This window comes from Delphinus delphis, chromosome 20 (assembly GCF_949987515.2).
Source record: "Delphinus delphis chromosome 20, mDelDel1.2, whole genome shotgun sequence".
NCBI lineage: Eukaryota > Metazoa > Chordata > Mammalia > Artiodactyla > Delphinidae > Delphinus > Delphinus delphis.
Window position 1 is genome coordinate 45,818,658 of NC_082702.1, and position 19,495 is coordinate 45,838,152.

At 40.3% G+C, this 19,495-nt stretch overlaps 1 long non-coding RNA gene and 1 pseudogene across 1 annotated transcript in view; one reads left to right on the top strand and one right to left on the bottom strand.

Annotated features, from left to right (window-relative positions):
• LOC132416728 (uncharacterized) overlaps positions 1-19,495 on the bottom strand; it is a 90,323-nt gene that overhangs the window by 51,434 nt on the left and 19,394 nt on the right. The gene's annotated exons all lie outside the window — the stretch shown is intronic.
• Positions 13,575-14,525, top strand: LOC132416289 (TBC1 domain family member 14-like; annotated as a pseudogene).

The following is a 19,495-nucleotide window of genomic DNA, read 5'->3' on the forward strand; positions in this document are numbered from 1 at the left end:
AATCCAACAACACATGAAAAGGATCATACACCATGATGAAGGGGGATTTATCCCAGGGATGTAAGGATTCTTCAATATACTCAAATCAATCAATGTGATACACCATATTAAAAAATGGAAGAAGAAAAACCATATGATCATCTCAATAGATGCAGAAAAACCTTTCAACAAAATTCAACACCCATTTATGATAAAAACTCTCCAGAAAGTGGGCATACAGGGAACCTACCTCGACATAATAAAGGCCATATATGACAAACCCACAGCAAACTTCACTCTCAATGGTGAAAAACTGAAAGCATTTCCTCTAAGATCAGGAACAAGACAAGGATGTCCACTCTCACCACTATTATTCAACATAGTTTGGAAGCCCTAGCCATGGCAATCAAGAAGAAAAAGAAATAAAAGGAATACAAATTGGAAAAGAAGAAGGAAAACTGTCACTGTTAGCAAATGACATGATACTATACATAGGGAATCCTAAAGATGCCACCAGAAAACTACTAGCGCTAACCAATGAATTTGGTTAAGTTGCAGGATACAAAATTAATGCACAGAAATCTCTTGCATTCCTATACATTAATGATGAAAAATCTGAAAGAGAAATTAAGGAAACACTCCCATTTACCACTGCAACATAAAGAATAAAATACCTAGGAATAAACCTACCTACAGAGACAAAAGACCTGTATGCAGAAAACTATAAGACACTGATGAAACAAATTAAAGATGATACAAACAGATGGAGAGACATATCATGTTCTTGGATTGGAAGAATCAATATTGTGAAAATGACTATACTACCCAAAGCAATCTACAGATTCAATGCAATCCTTATGAAATTACCAATGGCACTTTGTCACGAACTAGAACCAAAAATCTTAAAATTTGTCTGGAGACACAAAAGACCCCAAACAGCCAAAGCATTCTTGAGGGAAAAAAACACAGCTGTAGGAATCAGACTCCCTGACTTCAGACTATACTACAAAGCTACAATAATGAAGACAGTATGGTACAGGCATAAAAACAGAAATATAGATCAATAGAAAAGGATAGAAAGCCCAGAGATAAACCCAACACCTGTGGTCAACTAATCTATGACAAAGGAGGCAAGGATATACAATGGAGAAAAGACAGTCTCTTCAATAAGTGGTGCTCGGGAAACTGGACAGCTACCTGTAAAAGAATGAAATTAGAACACTCCCTAACACTATACACAAAAATAAACTCAAAATGGGTTAGAGACCTAAATTTAAGAGTGGACACTATAAAACTCTTAGAGGAAAACATAGGAAGAACACTCTGACATAAATCACGGCAAGATCTTTTTTGATCCACCTCCTAGAGTAATGGAAATTTTAAAAAAAACAAAAAAGAACCAAATGGGACCTAATGAAACTTAAAAGCTTTTGCAAAGCAAAGGAAACTACAAACAAGACAAAAAGACAACCCTTAAAATGGGAGAAAATATTTGCAGATGAATCAACGGACAAAGGATTAATCTCCAAAATATATAAACAACTCATGCAGCTCAATATTAAAAAAACAAACAACCCAATCCAAAAATGGGCAGAAGACCTAAATAGACATTTCTCCAAAGAAGACATACAGATGGCCAAGAAGCACATGAAAAGCAGCTCACCATCACTAATTAGTAGAGAAATGCAAATCAAAACTACAATGAGGTATCACCTCACACAGTTAGAATGGGCATCATCAGAAAATCTGCAAACAATAAATGCTGGAGAGGGTGTGCAGAAAACGGAACCCTCTTGCACTGTTGGGGGGAATGTAAATTGATACAGCCACTATGGAGAACAGTATGGAGGTTCCTTAATAAACTAAAAATAGAACTACCATATGACCCAGCAATCCCAATACTGGGCATATACCCTGAGAAAACTGTAATTCAAAAAGAGTCATGCACCCCAATGTTCACTGCAGCAGTATTTACAAGAGCCAGGTCATGGAAGCAACCTAAATGTCTATTGACAGATGAATGGATAAAGAAGATGTGGTACATATATACAATGGAATATTACTCAGCCATAAAAAGGAACGAAATTGGGTCATTTGTTGAGATGTGGATGAATCTAGAGACTGTCACACAGAGTGAAGTAAGTCAGAAAGAGAAAAAAATAAGTATATATTAATGCATATATTTGGAACCTAGAAAAATGGTACAGATGAACCGGTTTGCTGGGCAAAAATTGAGACACAGATGTAGAGATCAAACGTATGGACACAAAGTGGGGAAAGTGGTGGGGGAAGGTGGTGGTGGTGTGATGAACTGGGAGATTGAGATTGACATATATATACTAATATGTATAAAATGGATAACTAATAAAAACCTGCTGTATAATAAATTAAATAAAATACAAAAAAAAAAGATAAATTCCGAAACTACTTATAAAACTTAATCACATGAGTATACAAACTCATAAAACACTTCCATCAATTCACCAAATTTCTAACCATTCAGCAAATAGAGCTAAGGGTGGAACAAAAATAGAAAGGGAGACTGTTCCTGCTTTTCATGCAAAACATTTACTTATTTTTCACTGTTAAAGAAAATATGACTTGAGTACAGAATTACACAAATATCACAGATACGTTGATTGCAGCCTAAATGTCTACCTTTTGCAAACTATTTAAGGGCCTCATAGAGTCTAAGGAATGTTACCAATAATAATTATAGTCTTGCATCAAAAAATAAAACTCAACTTTACAGACAACACCAGATGCACTTCATAAACCTTTTCCCTAAAAGTTAAGTTTTAAAAGTAGAAGACTCTGGGCTTCCCTGGTGGCACAGTGGCTAAGAATCTGCCTGCCAATGCAGGAGACACAGGTTCGAGCCCTGGTCTGGGAAGATCCCACATGCCGCGGAGCACCTAAGCCCGTCCGCCACAACTACTGAGCCTGCGCTCTAGACGCTTCGAGCCACAGCTACTGAAGCCCACGTGCCTAGAGCCCGTCCTCTGAAACAAGAGAAGCCACCGCAATAAGAAGCCCATGTACCGCAACAAAGAGTAGCCCCCACTCGCTGAAACTAGAGAAAGCCTGCACACAGCAACAAAGACCCAACTCAGCCAAAAATAAATAAATGAATAAATTTATAAAAGAAACCAGGTAGTAGGAACATCAAAAAATTATTATTTTTTTTTAAAGTACAAGAATCTAACTCCTTTTAAAGGTGTGAGTTTGGGTGTGGGGTATGTGGGTGTGTAGTGGGAGGAAAATGTTAAGAGAAGGAAGTTCCTACGAATGGCTTTCCAAATTTTATTATCAAACAGAATATTGTTTCAGGCAAAGCAGAGAAACAGAGCATCTGAACCAACTCCATCACTGAAAACAACTAAAAATGCAAGGTAATATACAAAAACATCTTAAAAGCATCCCAGTTGATAAAAATAGTAAGAAATTATTAATATAAAATCTAAAGGAAACTGGGAAATCAGAGAAGGTAAGTGTAGTGCTAAACCTGCTTTTGCCCTAAGTATATTTGGTCAACCATTCTGACCAAAGTTAAAATGTACAGATCTGGTTTGGAATGAAGGATAGAAAACAAACACAAACACCATCTAAGAGTCTAACAAGAGGCTCTCCTCCCATGAAGCTGGGAACTCAATGAGTTAGGCCCACAAAGTAATGGTAATCCAGGAGTCTGGGCTTAAGGGACTGTAAGGAAATCTATCTTGGCAATGAACAAAACAGAAGAAAACATAAAACACAAGTTGTAAACATAACCTAGCAGTCAAATAAATATACACGCCAAATTCACATCACCCAAATGGGTCCAAATAAATAAATAAAGTTGTATGTGACTGGAAGGGCAGAGTCAAGATGGCAGAGTGGGAGGATGCGGAGTTTGCATCTCCCCACAACTAGGGCACCTACGGGACACTGATGGAGGTCCTCCACGCCCGAGGAGATGGGAGGAACGCCCGAGCTACCCAGTAGGACATGGGGGGACTGAGGGGGGAGGAGAAGTGGAGGCCAGACAGGACTGGTGCCCCTGAGGGGTGGCTGGGAGAGGGGAGGGGTTCCCACATCTGAAGGGACCCTTGGGGGCTTGGAGGATCAGGGGGCAGTGTAGCTAGCGTTTCCCCTGCCCAATCGGCCCCAGGAAGCCTGCTAGGCTCCCAGGCTAGGTCCTCCCCCTCCAATGCCCCTCCAGCTGCACTGGTCCTTGGGGCGTAGGAGGGAGGGGTGGGAAGAAGAGGAGAGGTTGAGGTAAAGGGGCCCCCTCTGGGATCAGAGAATCAGGGGAGGCACAGTGGGCGTTTCCACAACACACACACACACACACACACACACACACACACACACACACACACACACACACGGCACACTCGGGTCCTGGAAAGCCTGCTGAGATCCCTTCCTTCGCCCTCCAGGGCTCCCTACAGCCCCATGGGTCGTAGGGGCATGGGTGGGGAGGGGCCAAGAATAGAAAAGGTGAGGTGGAGGGCCCTCCGGGATCGGAGGATCAGGGGAGACTAGTTTCCCCTGTCCACTCGGGCCCAGGGAGCCTGCTGGGGTCCCAGACCTGGTGCTCCACCCTCCTGGGCCACAGGCACTCCTGGGCCTCTCCTGGGTGGGTTGCCTGGGTGAGGCACTGAGCCTAAGCCCCGTCCCCACCCCAGCCCCACCCCTGGGGCCTTTTCTGGCCCTCTGGATCCTAATAATAGGGCTGCCTCCTACCTAAATCCCACCCCTGCCTAAGCCCCATCCCCCACAGCCAAGGCCTTTTCTGGCTTTTTTTTTTTTTTTTGCTACTGTGATTCTATTTTACCTTTTGGTAAAAGGTTGTTTCATTTATATTTTTATTTTTTCTAACATATCTATTAGTTTTCTAATCTTAGTTTTTACTCTTTATTATTGTTCTGCTCTTTTTTCTTCCCCCCTACAGAGCTTGCAGGATCTTGGTTCAAGAGCTGGTGTTCAGGCCTATGCTCCTGTGGTGGGAACTCTGAGTCAGAACCACTGGACTAACAGAGAACCACGGACCCCAAGAAATATTCATCAGAGTGAGGTCTCCTGGAGGTCCTCACCTTGGCACCAAGACGTGGCTCTACCTAACAGCCTACAAATTCCAGTGCTGGAAGCCTCAGGCCAAACAGCCAGCAAGACAGGAACACAATCCCACCCATCAAGAAGAAAATGAGATGACAAAAAAATATGTCACAGATGAAAAGGCAAGGTAAAAACCTCCAAGACCAAATAAATGAAGAGGAAATAGGCAAGCTACCTGAAAAAGAATTCAGAGTAATGATAGTAAAGATGATCCAGAATCTTGGAAATAGAATTGTGGCATGGATTGAGAAAATACAATGAGTGTTTAACAAAGATCTAGAAGAACTAAAGAACAAACAGACAGAGATGAACAACACAATAAATGAAATGAAAAATACACTAGAAGGAATCAGTAACAGAATAACTGAGGCAGAAGAACAAGTAGTGAGCTGGAGGACAGAATGGTGGAAATAACTGCTGCACGACAGAATACAGAAAAAAGAATGAAAAGAAATGAGGACAGTCTCAGAGACCTCTGGGACAACATTAAAGACACCAACAGTTGAATTATAGGGGTCCCAGAAGAAGAAGAGAAAGAGTCTGAGAAAATATTTAAAGAAATTATAGTCGAAAACTTTCCTAACATGGGAAAGGAAATAGCCACCTAAGTCCAGGAAGTGCAGAGTCCCATACAGGATAAACCCAAGGAGAAACACACCGAGACACATATTAATCAAACTAACAAAAATTCAATTCAAAGAAAAAAATATTAAAAGCAGCAAGGGAAAAGCAACAAATAACATACAAGGGAATCCCCATAAGGTTATCAGCTGATTTTTCAGCAGAAACTCTGCAAGCCAGAAGGGAGTGGCAGGATATACTTAAAGTGATGGAGAAAAACCTAAAACCAAGATTACCCTACCCAGCAAGAATCTCATTCAGATTCAACTGAGAAATCAAAAGCTTTACAGACAAGCAAAAGCTAAGAGAATTCAGCACCACCAAACCATATTTACAACAAATGCTAAAGGAACTTCTCTAGGTGGGAAACACAACAGAAGAAAAAGACCCACAAAAACAAACCCAAAACAATTAAGAAAATGGTGATAGGAACATACATATCAATAATAACCTTGAATGTAAATGGATTAAATGCCCCAACCAAAAGACACAGACTGGCTGAATGGATACAAAAACAAGACCCATATATATGCTGTCTACAACAGACGCACTTCAGACCTAGGGACACATACAGACTGAAAGTGAGGGGATGGAAAAAGATATTCCACACAAATGAAAATCAAAGGAAAGCTGGAGTAGTAATACTCGTACCAGATAAAATACACTTTGAAATAGACAGTTACAAGAGATAAGGAACGACACTACATAATGATCACGGGATCAATCCAAGAAGATATAACAATTATAAATATTTATGCACCCAACATAGGAGTACCACAACATATAAGGCAAATGCTAACAATCATAAAAGGAGAAATTGACAGTAACACAATAATAGTACGGGACTTTAACACCCCAATTACACCAATGGACAGATCATCCAAACAGAAAATAAGGAAACACAAGCTTTAAATGACACAACAGACCAGACAGACTTAACTGATATTTATAGGGCATCCACCCGAAAGTGGCAGAATACGCTTTCTTCTCAAGTACACAGAGAACATTCTCCAGGATAGATCACATCTTGGGTCACAAATCAAGCCTCAGTAAATTTAAGAAAACTGAAATCATATCAAGCATCTTTTCTAACCACAATGCTATGAGATTAGAAATAAATTAAAGGGAAAAAAACCTGCAAAAAACACAAATACACGGAGGCTAAACAGTGCACTACTAAGTAACCAAGAGATCACTGAAGAAACCAAAGAAGAAATAAACAAACAAAAAAAATACACAGAAACAAATGACAATGAAAACACGATGACCCAAAACCTATGGGATGCAGAAAAAGCAGTTCTAAGAGGGAAGTTTATAGCAATTCATTCTCACCTCAAGAAATAAGAAAAATCTCAAACAATCTAAGCTTACACCTAAAGCAACTAGAGAAAGAAGAACAAAGAAAACCCAAAGTCAGTAGAAAGAAAGAAATCATAAAGATCAGAGCAGAAATAAATGAAAAAGAAATGAAGGAAACAATAGCAAAGATCAATAAAACTGAAAGCTGGTTCTTTGAAAAGATAAACAAAATTGATAAACCTTTAGCCAGACTCATCAAGAAAAAAAGGGAGAGGACATAAACCAATAAAAATAGAAATGAAAAAGGGGAAATCACAACTGACACCACAGAAATACAAAGGACTGTAAGAGACCGCTACAAACAACTATATGCCAATAAAACGGACAACCTCAAAGATACTGACAAATTCTTGGAAAGGTACAATTTTCCAAGACTGAACCAGGAAAAATTAGAATATATAAACAGACATATAGCAAGCAATGAAATTGAAACTGTAATTAAAAATCTTCCAACAAAGTCCAGGCAGATGGCTTCACAGGTGAATTCTATCAAACATTAGAGAAGAGCTAACACCTATCCTTCTCAAACTCTTAGAAAACATTGCAGAGGGCGGAACACTCCCAAATTCGTTCTACGAGGCCACCATCACACTGATACCAAAACCAGACAAAGGTATCACAAAAAAAGAAAATTACAGACCAATATCACTGATGAACATACACGCAAAAATCCTCAACAAAATACTAGCAAACTGAATCCAACAACATATTAAAAGGATTATACACCATGGATCAAGTGGGATTTATCCCAGGAATGCAAGGATTCTTCAATATATGCAAATCAATCAATGTGATACACCACATTAACAAATTAAAGAATAAAACACATATGATCTCAATAGATGCGGAAAAAGCTTTTGACAAAATTCAACCCCCATTTATGATAAAAACTCTCCAGAACATGGGCACAGCGGGAACCTACCTCAACATAATAAAGACCACATATGACAAACCCACAGCAAACTTCATTCTCAATGGTGAAAAACTGAAAGGAAATCTTAGAGGAAATCTCTAAGATCAGGAACAAGACAAGGATGTCCACTGTCGCCACTCTTATTCAACAGTTTTGGAAGTCCTAGCCATGGCAATTAAAGAAGAAAAAGAAATAAAAGGAATACAAATTGGAAAAGAAGAAGTAAAACTGTCACTGTTTGCTGATGGCATGATAATATACCTAGGAAATCCTAAAGATACCACCAGAAAACGATGAGAACAAATCAATGAATTTGGTAAGGTTGTAGGGCGCAAAATTAACGCGCAGAAATCTCTTGCATTCCTATACGCTAAGAGAAATTAAGGAAACAATCCCATTTACCATCGTAACAAAAAGAATAAAATACCTAGGAATAAACCTACCTAAGGATGCAAAAGACCTGTACTCAGAAACTATGAAACACTGAAGAAAGAAATCAAAGGTGACACAAACAGATGGAGAAACAGAACATGTTCTTGGATTGGAAAAATCAGTATTGTGAAAATGACTATACTACCCAAAACAATCTACAAGGTCAGTGCAATCCCTATCAAATTACCAATGGCATTCTTCACAGAATTAGAACAAAAATTTTTACAATTTGTATGGAAACAAAAAAGACCTGAATAGCCAAAGCAATCTTGAGAAAGAAAAATGGAGCTGTAGGAATCAGACTCCCAGACTTCAGACTATACTACAAAGCTACAGTAATCAAGACAGTATGGTACTGGCACAAAAACAGAAATATATGGAACTTCCCTGGTGGTGCAGTGGGTAAGAATCCGCCTGCCAATGCAGGGGACATGGGTTTGATCCCTAGTCCAGGAAGATCCCCCATGCCACAGAGCAACTAAGCCTATGCGCCACAGCTACTGAGCCTGCACTCTAGAGACCGTGAACCAGTCTCTACTACTGAGCCCATGCACCACAACTACTGAAGCCCATGAGCTCTCAGCCCGCATGTCGCAACTACTGAGCCCACATGCTGCAACTACTGAAGCCCGCATGCCTAAAACCTGTGCTCTGCAACGAGAAGCCACCACAATGAGAAGCCCGCACACCGCAATGAAGGGTAGCCCCGCTCGCCACAACTAGAGAAACCCACACACAGCAACAAAGACCCAACGCAGCCAAAAATAATAAATAAAATTTTTTTTTAAAAAACGGAAATATAGATCAATGGTACAAGAGAAAGCCCAGAGATAAACCCATGCACCTATCGTCACCTCATTTATGGCAAAGGAGGCAAGAACATACAATGGAGAAAGGACAGTCTCTTCAATAGGTGTTTCTGGAAAAACTGGACAGCTACATGTAAAAGAATGAAATTAGAACACCCCCTAATACCACGCACAGAAATAAACTCAAAATGGATTAAAGACCTAAATGTAAGACCAAACACTATAAAACTTAGAGGAAAACACAGGAAGAACACTCTTTGACATAAATTACAGCAAGATCTTTTTTGACCACGTCCTAGAGTAATGAAAATAAAAACAAAGTAAACAAATGGGACCCAATAAAACTTAAAAGCTTCTGCACAGCAAAGGAAACCATAAAGAAGACGGAAAGACAACCCTCAGAATGGGAGAAAATATTTGCAAACGAAGCTACAGACAACGAATTAATCTCCAAAATATACAAACAGTACATGCAGCTCAATATCAAGAAAACAAACAACCCAATTAAAAAATGGGTGTAAGACCTAAATAGACATTTCACCAAAGAAGAGATACAGATGGCCAAGAGGCACATGAAAAGATGCTCAACATCACTAACTATTAGAGAAATGCAAATCAAAACTGCAATGAGGTATGACCTCACACCAGTCAGAATGGCCATCATCAAAAAATCTACAAACAATAAATGCTGGAGAGGGTGTGGAGTAAAGGGAACCCTCCTGCAGTATTGGTGGGAATGTAAATTGATACAGCCACTATGGAGAACAGTATTGGAGGTTCCTTAAAAACCTAAAAATAGAACTACCATATGACCCAGCAATCCCACTGCTGGGCATATACCCTGAGAAAAGCATAATTCAAAAAGAGTCATGTACCAAAATGTTCATTGCAGCTCTATTTACAATAGCCTGGAGATGGAAACAACCTAAGTGTCCATCATCAGATGAATGGATAAAGAAGATGTGGTACATATATACAATGGAATATTACTCAGCCATAAAAAGGAACGAAATTGGGTCATTTGTAGAGATGTTGATGGACCTAGAGTCTGTCATACAGAGTGAAGTAAGCCAGAAAGTGAAAAACAAATATCATATATTAACGCATGTATGTGGAACCTAGAAAAATGGTACAGATGAACCTATTTGCAGGGCAGGAATAGAGAGGTAGACGTAGACATAGAGAACGGACATGTGGAAACGGGGTGGGAAGGGGATGGTCGGTTGAATTGGGAGATTAGGATGGGCATATATACACTACCATGCATAAAATAGATAGCTAGTGGGAACAAGCTATAAAGCACAGGAAGCACAGCCCGGTGCTCTCTGACGACCTAGTTGGGTGGGATGGGGTGGGAAGAGGGAGGTCAAAGAGGGAGGGAATATAGGTATACATATAGCTGATTCACTGCATTGTACAGCAGAAACTAACACAACATTGTAAAGCAATTATACTCCAATAAAAAAAAATTTTTTTTAGTTGTATGCGACTAGTCACACTGAAAAAAGCCAGATTGCAATGAACACAAATGTTATCTGGTGGAACAAACTATGCATTATGGAAGAAACTAGCAAAAACAAACCTACGAGTTCATTTTTTGGAATTATCAAACACAGATTATTTGGTAACCATGTTTAGTATGTTTAAAATAATTTTTAAAGTGTAAAAATAAATCCACAGAACAGAAAATTTAAACTCATGATGTAAAATGTTCACAAGACATTTATATGAAGTAAATATACAGTAGCTGAAAAAAATTTTTTTCTTGGTTCCTTGGTACTACAGGTTTTTTTTGTGTGTGTGTGTGGTACGCGGGCCTCTCACTGCTGTGGCCTCTCCCGTTGCGGAGCACAGCCTCCGGACGCGCAGGCTCAGCGGCCATGGCTCACGGGCCCAGCCGCTCCGCGGCATGTGGGATCCTCCCGGACCAGGGCACAAACCCGTGTCCCCCGCATCAGCAGGCGGACTCTCAACCACTGTGCCACCAGGAAAGCCCACTACAGGTCTTTTTTTAATTGAAGTATAGTCGATATACAATATTGTGTTAGTTTCACAGCAAAGTGATTCAGTTATATATATATATATATATATATATTCTTTACATATATATATTCTTTACATATATGTATTCTTTACATATATATATTCTTTACATATATATACTTTATATATATATATATTCTTTTTCAGATTCTTTTCCATTATAGGTTGTTATAAGACATTGAATATAGTTCCCTTACTCTACAGTAGGTCCTTGTTTATCTGTTTTATATATAGCAGCATGTATCTGTTAATCCCGAACTCCTAATTTATCCCTCTTCCCGCTTTCCCACTTGATAACCATAAGTTTGTTTTCTGTCTGTGAGTCTGTTTCTCTTTTGTAAATAAGCTCATTTGTATCACTTTTTAAGATTCCACATATAAGTGATATCATATGCTATTTGTCTTTCTCTGACTCACTTCGCGCTAGTGTGATATCTTTACATCCATCCATGTTGCTGTAAATGGCATTATTTCGTGTTTTTATGGCTGAGTAATATTCCATTGTACATATATACCACATCTTCCTTATCCATTCATCTGTTGATGGATACTTAGGTTGCTTCCATGTATTGGCTATTGTAAATAGTACTGCAATGAATACTGCGGTGCATGTATCTTTTCTAAGTATGGTTTTCTCTGGATATATGCCCCAGGAGTGGGATTGCTGGATCATATGGTAGCTCTATTTTTAGTTTTTCAAGGAACTTCCATACTGTTCTCCATAGTGGCTTCACCAATTTACATTCCCACCAACAGTGTAGGAGGGTTCCCTTTTCCCTACACACTCTCCAGCATTCATTCTTTGTAGATTTTTTGATGATGGCCATTCTGGCAGGTGTGAGGTGATAAGACTCCTCACTGTAGTTCTGATTTGCATTTTCTAATAATTAGCAATGTTGAGCATTTTTCATATGCCTGTTGGCCATCTGTATGTATTCTTTGGAGAAATGTCTGTTTAGGTCTTTTGCCCATTTTTCGATTGGTTTGTTTGTTTTTTTGTTATTGAGCTGTATGAGCTGTTTGTATATTTTGGAAATTAAGCCCTTGTCAGTTGCTTCGTTTGCAAATATGGTGGCATGTGGGATCTTAGTTTCCCAACCAGGGCACGCGCCCTGCATTGGAAGCATGGATCCTTACCACTGGAATGCCAGGGGAATCCCTGAAAATGTTTTATATCTTGATCTGGAGATTATATATATACACGCTCTGTGGCATATAGGATCTTACCAGGCCAGGACTCAAACCCGTGTCCCCTGCATTTGCAGGTGGATTCTTAACCACTGCACCACCAGGGAAGCTCCATTCTAACTTTTAAATCTCAAATATAACTCAATCAAATTCAATAGAGCAAAACAAATCTAGAATTTTAAATGATTAACTATACCGTAGTTCTGTGTAAAATTCATAGATGATCAAAAGTAGACAGATTTAAAATCCTCTCCCCAGTATTTTCAGTGTACTTACAAAATGTCCATCACATTGAATGAAACACCACAAAACCAACTGCATTACACCTTTCATTTGCCCTGTGTGTATAATTAAATTCAATAAAATATAAAACTACAATGAAATCCTTCTACAACATTAGCAGGTCACCCTCAAACAACTTGACCTACACATGACTTGTCTAGCCAAGACAACCTGTCTTTCACAAATCAATCCTCCCCTCTTCTCTCCCCATAATACTCCATAAGCAGCAACAACTAGGGAGAAAAAAAATACCTAGTAATAAAGAATCAGAAGTCCCTGCTATACATTCAGGAAATTCAAATGAAAACCTGATTGTAATCTTAAATATAACACTATTTATATTCAGGGAAAAGAAAGAAACAAGATACGTACCTTTTCTATCAAGAGATATTTCAGATGGCAAAAAGTTTCAGGTGGAAGAGAATATTAGATTATGATTTAAATAGTAACTCCTCGCCCCACCCGGCCACCAGAGCCAAGCCCAAGGTCCCGCCATGGAGCCCCACTCGCTCGCTGACTCGGGCCTGGAGCCGCCGGCCGCACGCCTCTGAGCCCCTCGGCGTTCTTGGAATATGAAAACAAGCCTGGACGACCTAGCAGGCCACCCTCACCAAAGCAGAATGTGAGGAAGAATATTGACTTTGAGCCTCTCTCCACCACCACACTCATCCTGGAAGACAGACCAGCAAATCTCTCAGCAAAGCCAGCTGAAGAAGCTCAGTAACACAGGCAACAGTATGAAGAAATGGTGGTTCCAGCCAAAAAAATGAGAGTTGAAAGAAGCTCAGAGAAGGAAAAAGCAGCTGGAAGAAAGATGCAGATTAGAAGAAAGTATTGGAAACGCCGTCCTCACTTGGAATAATGAGATTTTGCCTAACCGGCAAACAATGCGGTACTCTAGGAAAAGTTAGAGATTTATGGTGGCAGGGAATCCCTCCCATTGTGAGAGGCAAAGTCTGGAGCTTAGCCATTGGCAATGAGTTAAACATCACCCTGGAGCTCTCTGACATCTGTCTTGCCCAAGCCAAGGAGCAGGTCCTTTAGTACGGGAGGCTCTGAAGTGGAGAATGAAGATGCTGGTTTTTCAGCAGAAGACAGAGAAGCCAGTCTGGAGTTTATTAAACTAGACATTTCCAGAACATTCCCTAATCTCTGCATTTTCCAGCAAGGTGGCCCGTATCACAACATGTTGCACAGCATTTTGGAAGCTTACACTTGTTACCGAACGGATGTGGGTTACGTTCAGGGAATGGCCTTCATAGCAGCCGTGTTGATCTTGAACTTACTGTAGATGCCTTCATTGCTTTTTCCAATCTTTTGAATAAACCCTGTCAAATGGCTTTTTTCCAAGTGGACCACGGCCTTATGTTGACTTATTCTGCTGCGTTTGAGGTATTTGTTGAAGAAAATTTGCCAAAATTATTTGCTCATGGGCTTCCCTGGTAGCGCAGTGGTTGGGAGTCTGCCTGCCGATGCAGGGGACACAGGGTCGTGCCCCGGTCCGGGAAGATCCCACATGCCGCGGAGCGGCTGGGCCCGTGAGCCATGGCTGCTAAGCCTGCGCGTCCGGAGGCTGTGCTCCGCAACGAGAGAGGCCACAGCAGTGAGAGGCCTGCGTACCGCAAAAAAAAAATTAAAAAAATAAACAACAAAATTATTTGCTCATTTCAAGAAAAACAACTTAACTCCAAACATCTACCTAAGTGATTGGCGACAAAAGGCTTACTTCTAGAAGGTAAAGTCCGAACGTCATCTGAAACAAGGCTCAGTCCCTTAAATAAAGCCGATTTGTCTGCACTGTAGACAAATCTTGGGAGCAAGACTTTGGGACTCTCGGCGTTTGTTGCTTCTGTCCCAAACCCTGAGACTGTTCTGACACTGCTGAATTCTCGCTGGGAACAAGGTTTTGGAGGTGAGAGTTCATAGCTGAGGCCACAAGTGCTGGTGTCACTGTGGAATAGTACACACATCAGGCCATGAAGTGGCTGCTGGCGGGGGTGCTGGGCTGGCCTGTCTAGCTGTGCCAGGCAGGAGTGTTTGGGGCCTGCCTTAAAGGCCACCTTAATTTAACCAAAAAATGATTTCTCCACAACAGGAGCATTCAACTCTTGCATAGGCTGTCCCTCTGCACCCCTGTTGGTGCACCTGTGCTGTAATTTGACTGTGAACCCTGACCTCGCAGACTCCCAGGCCTGGGGCCCGTGACCCCTGGGGAGGGGGTGTTAGGAGAGGATCACATGGGACCAGAGTCTTCAGCTTCTACCTTATCTATTTTAGGCCCCCAAGTTAGATTCTTATGATTCCAGGCTAAAGGGAAGTTTGGAAAACACTGTCCTAGAATAGTGTCTTTTAAACTTTTTTCACCCTGACTTGCAAAAGGAAATACATTTTATGTTGTGACCCCCCTGCAAAAAAAATAGTAATTCCTCATTTCATTTTAAAGGATACAAACCATTACATGTTATATGGTGATGAGATTTAACTACTCACTATTCACCGAGTAAAATTTGACTCATCTAGATCCAGCACCTATAAAATATATTAAAAACTGACATGATGTGACATGATGTGCATATATTACTTTCCCTGGTCATTTAATTGAGCTCTTGTCCTCCTGTTCTACAGGCAAGGAATTTCGTCCAGTTCTCACAACACTACCTTACAAATTTAGGTTACTGCTCACAAAAGGACAATGGACATCATTGAAAATCTCAGAGTAAAAAGTTCTGAAAACACTTTCCTCCACAAAAGCAATGAGAACACTAGCAAAAACTGTCAAAATCAACTTTCTCAAAATGCTAGAAATTAACCAAAGACTTGCAGCCATCTAGGGAATGATTATTCAAGGAAAAGAGCTGAATCTCAGTAAAAACAATGAGCTTTGTGGCATTTTAATTTCCCTGTGCTCATCTGCCCATCCCCAGGTACACAGGAATCTTGAAAAACAACAGCCACAACCAAGTCTGGCAGTCCAAGAAGTTGGAGTTCCCAGAGAAGAGTCATTATTGGACATGAAAGACTTCACATGTAAGGCTGTTATTATTGAACTTACTCAGAGCTCACTAGTACAAAAAGTGGTCTCCCCCCCCAAGACAATCTATCAAAACCAACCAGAGACAGTTGTTGAACATAACTCTTAAAACTCAACAATAAAAAAAGGAACCCATTAATAGACAGGCAAAAGATCTTAACAGATATCTCATCAAAGAAAATAAACAGATGGAATAAAAGCATATGAGAAGATGCTTAACATGATAATGCATTAGGGAATTGCAAATGAAAACAATTAGAAATCACTATATACCTATAAGAATGCCAAAAATCCAAAACATTAATAACACCAAATGCTGGTGTAGATGTGGAGCAACAGGAACTTTCATTCGTTGCTGGTAGAAATGCAAAATGGCACAGCAACTTTGGAAGATACTTCGGCAGTTTTTCTTTTTACAAAACTAAAATACTCGTACCATAAGACCCAGCAATTGTGCTCCTTGATATTTACCCAAAGGAACTGAAAACTCACATCCACACAAAGCTTGCACATGGATGCTCATAGCAGCTTGATTCACAATTGCCAAAAGTTGGAAGCAAGCAAGATGCTCTTCAGCAGGTGGACAGATGAATTGTGGTACATCAATACAATGAAATTTTATTCAAGGCTTAAACGAAATGTCTTTTCATAGCATGACAGCTCATGTTGAAACCTTAAATGCATATTACTAAGTGAAAGAAACCAATGTGAAAAGGCTACATACTATATGATTTCAACCATATGATATTCTGCAGAGGTAAAACTATGAAGACAATAAAAAGATCAGAAGTTGCCAGAGGTTGGGGGATGGGGTGAGAGGGATGAATCAACAGAGCACAGAGGATTTTTAGGGCCATGAAACTATTCTGTATGATACTAAAATGGTGAATATATGTCATTGTCCTTGTGTCAAAACCCATTAAATACAAAACGCCAAGAGTGAACACCAGGACTTCCCTGGCAGTACAATGGTTAAGACTTCACCTTCCAATGCAGGGGGTGTGGATTTGATCCCTGGTCAGGAAGCTAAGATCCCACATGCTTCCTGGCCAAAAAACCAAAACATAAAATAGAATATTGTAACAAATTCAATAAAGACTTTAAAAACGGTCCACATCAAAAATAACTTAAAAAAAAAAGAGTGGACACAAACTGTAAACTATGGACTTTGAGTGATAATGATGAGTCAATGTAGGTTCATCAATCAAAGCAAATGTACTCTGGGTGCAGGATGTTGACAGTGAGGAGGCTGTGCATATGTGGAAACACAGGGTATATGGGAACTCTGTATGTTCCACTCAGTTAATAATACCAAACAATTAAGGAAGAAGTAGCATTAACTCCTCACAGACTTTTTTTTTTAAATAAAAAGGAAGAAACACTTTCCATCTCACTTTATGACACCAACAATACCAAAATCATACAAAGCCACTACAGGGGAAAAGAAAATTAGAGAACCATAATATTCTCCCAAAATTAGCCATAAACATTCTTAACAAAACATTAGGAAATCTGACTTGGCAATATAAAAATAATTATAGTAATAATAACACATAATAATGGAGTTTATTCCAGCTATGCAAAGTAGGCTTCACAGTTAAAAATCAACGTAATTCTCCATATTAATGGAATAAAGAAGAAAATCATATGATAACCTCAACTGATACAGAAAACCACTCAACAGAATTCAACATCTCTTAGTGATGAAAACTCTCAGCAAAATAGGGAATGAAAGGGAATTTCCTCAACCTGATGAAGAACAACTATGAAACAGCTGTAGTTTTCATCATACTTAATGGAGACAGACTGAACATTTTATCGCCAAGACCAGGAATAAGGCAAAGATGTACCGCCACTTCTATTAAACATCATATTGAAGGTCCAAGATGATGCAATAAAGGTAGATAGATAGATAGATAAAAGACATATATATTGGAAAGAAAGGAGTAAAACATCACAGATAAATTTTTTTTTTTCTTTTTTGCGGTACGCGTGCCTCTCACTGTTGTGGGCCTCTCCCGTTGCGGAGCACAGGCTCTGTACATGCAGGCTCAGCGGCCATGGCTCACGGGCCCAGCCGCTCCGCGGCATGTGGGATCTTCCCGGACCGGGGCACGACCCGTGTCCCCTGCATTGGCAGGCAGACTCTCAACCACTGCGCCACCAGGGAAACCTGAAAGCATTCTTAAATACTAGCAATTAGCAAAAAATTAAAGGAAAACAAAATTTGCAATATTATCAAGAAAAATGAACTACTCTGGGATGAATTTAACAAAATTTCTGCAAGACCTATACAAGAAAAACTACAAAACACTACTGAGAGAATTTAAAGATGATGCAAACAAACCAAAGATACCACATGACTGAAAAACTCATATTTCTTACTGAGATAATTACCAACTTATTGGTCTAACACAGATTCAGGGTACTCCCAAACAGGTTTTTGTAGAAATTGACAAGTTGATTCTAAAACTTACAAGGGAAAGGGCCAACAATCACCAAGATGTCTTAAAGAAACATAAAAAGCTAAAAGAGTGACACTGAAAGGATCTAGATGGTGGAGTAGAAGGACACGCTTTCACTCCCTCTTGTGAGAACACCACAATCACAACTAACTGCTGAACAATCATCGACAGGAAGACACTGGAACTCACGAAGAAAGATACCCCATATCCAAAGACAAGGAGAAGCCACGTAAGACGGTAGGAGGGGCGCAATCACAATAAAATCAAAACCCGTAACTAATGGCTGTATGACTCACAAACTGGAGAACACTCAGACCACAGAACTCCACCCACTGGAGTGAAGGTCCTGAGCCTCACATCAAGCTGCCCAACCTGAGGGTCCGGCAACAGGAGGAGAAATTCCTAGAGTATCAGACTTTGAAGACTAGTGGGATTTGATTGCAGCACTTTGACAGGACTGGGGGAAACAGAGACTCCACTCTTGGGGGACACACAAAGTAGTGTGCGCATTGGGACCCAGGGGAAGGAGTGGTGACTCTATAGGAGACTGAACCACACCTACCTGCTGCTGTTGGAGGGTCTCCTGCAGAGGCAGGGGGTGGCTGTGGCTCACTGTGAGGACAAGGACACTGGCAGCAGAAGTTCTGGAAAGTACTCCCTGGCGTGAGCCCTCCCAGAGTCCACCATTAGCCCCACCAAAGAGCCTGGGTAGGCTCCAGTGTTGGCTCGCTTCAGGCCAAACAACCAACAGGGAGGAAACCCAGCCCCACCCATCAGCAGACAAGAGGATAAAGTTTTACTGAGCTCTGCCCACCAGAGCAACACCCAGCTCTACCCACCACCAGTCCCTCCCACCAGGAAACTTGCACAAGCCTCTTAGATAGCCTCATCCACCAGAGGACAGAGAGCAGAAGCAAGAACTACCATCCTGCAGCCTGTGGAACAAAAACCACATTCACAGAAAGACAAGATGAAAAGGCAGAGGGCTATGTACCAGATGAAGGAACAAAATAAAACCCCAGAAAAACAACTAAATGAAGTGGAAATAGGTAACCTACCAGAAAAAGTATTCAGAATAATGATAGTGAAGATGATCCAGGACCTTGGAAAAAGAATGGAGGCAAAGATCGAGAAGATGCAAGAAGTGTTTAACAAAGATCTACAAGAATTAAAGAACAAACAGAAATGAACAATACAATAATGAAATGAAAAATACACTAGAAGGAATCAATAGCAGAATAACTGAGGCAGAGAACAGATAAGAGACCTGGAA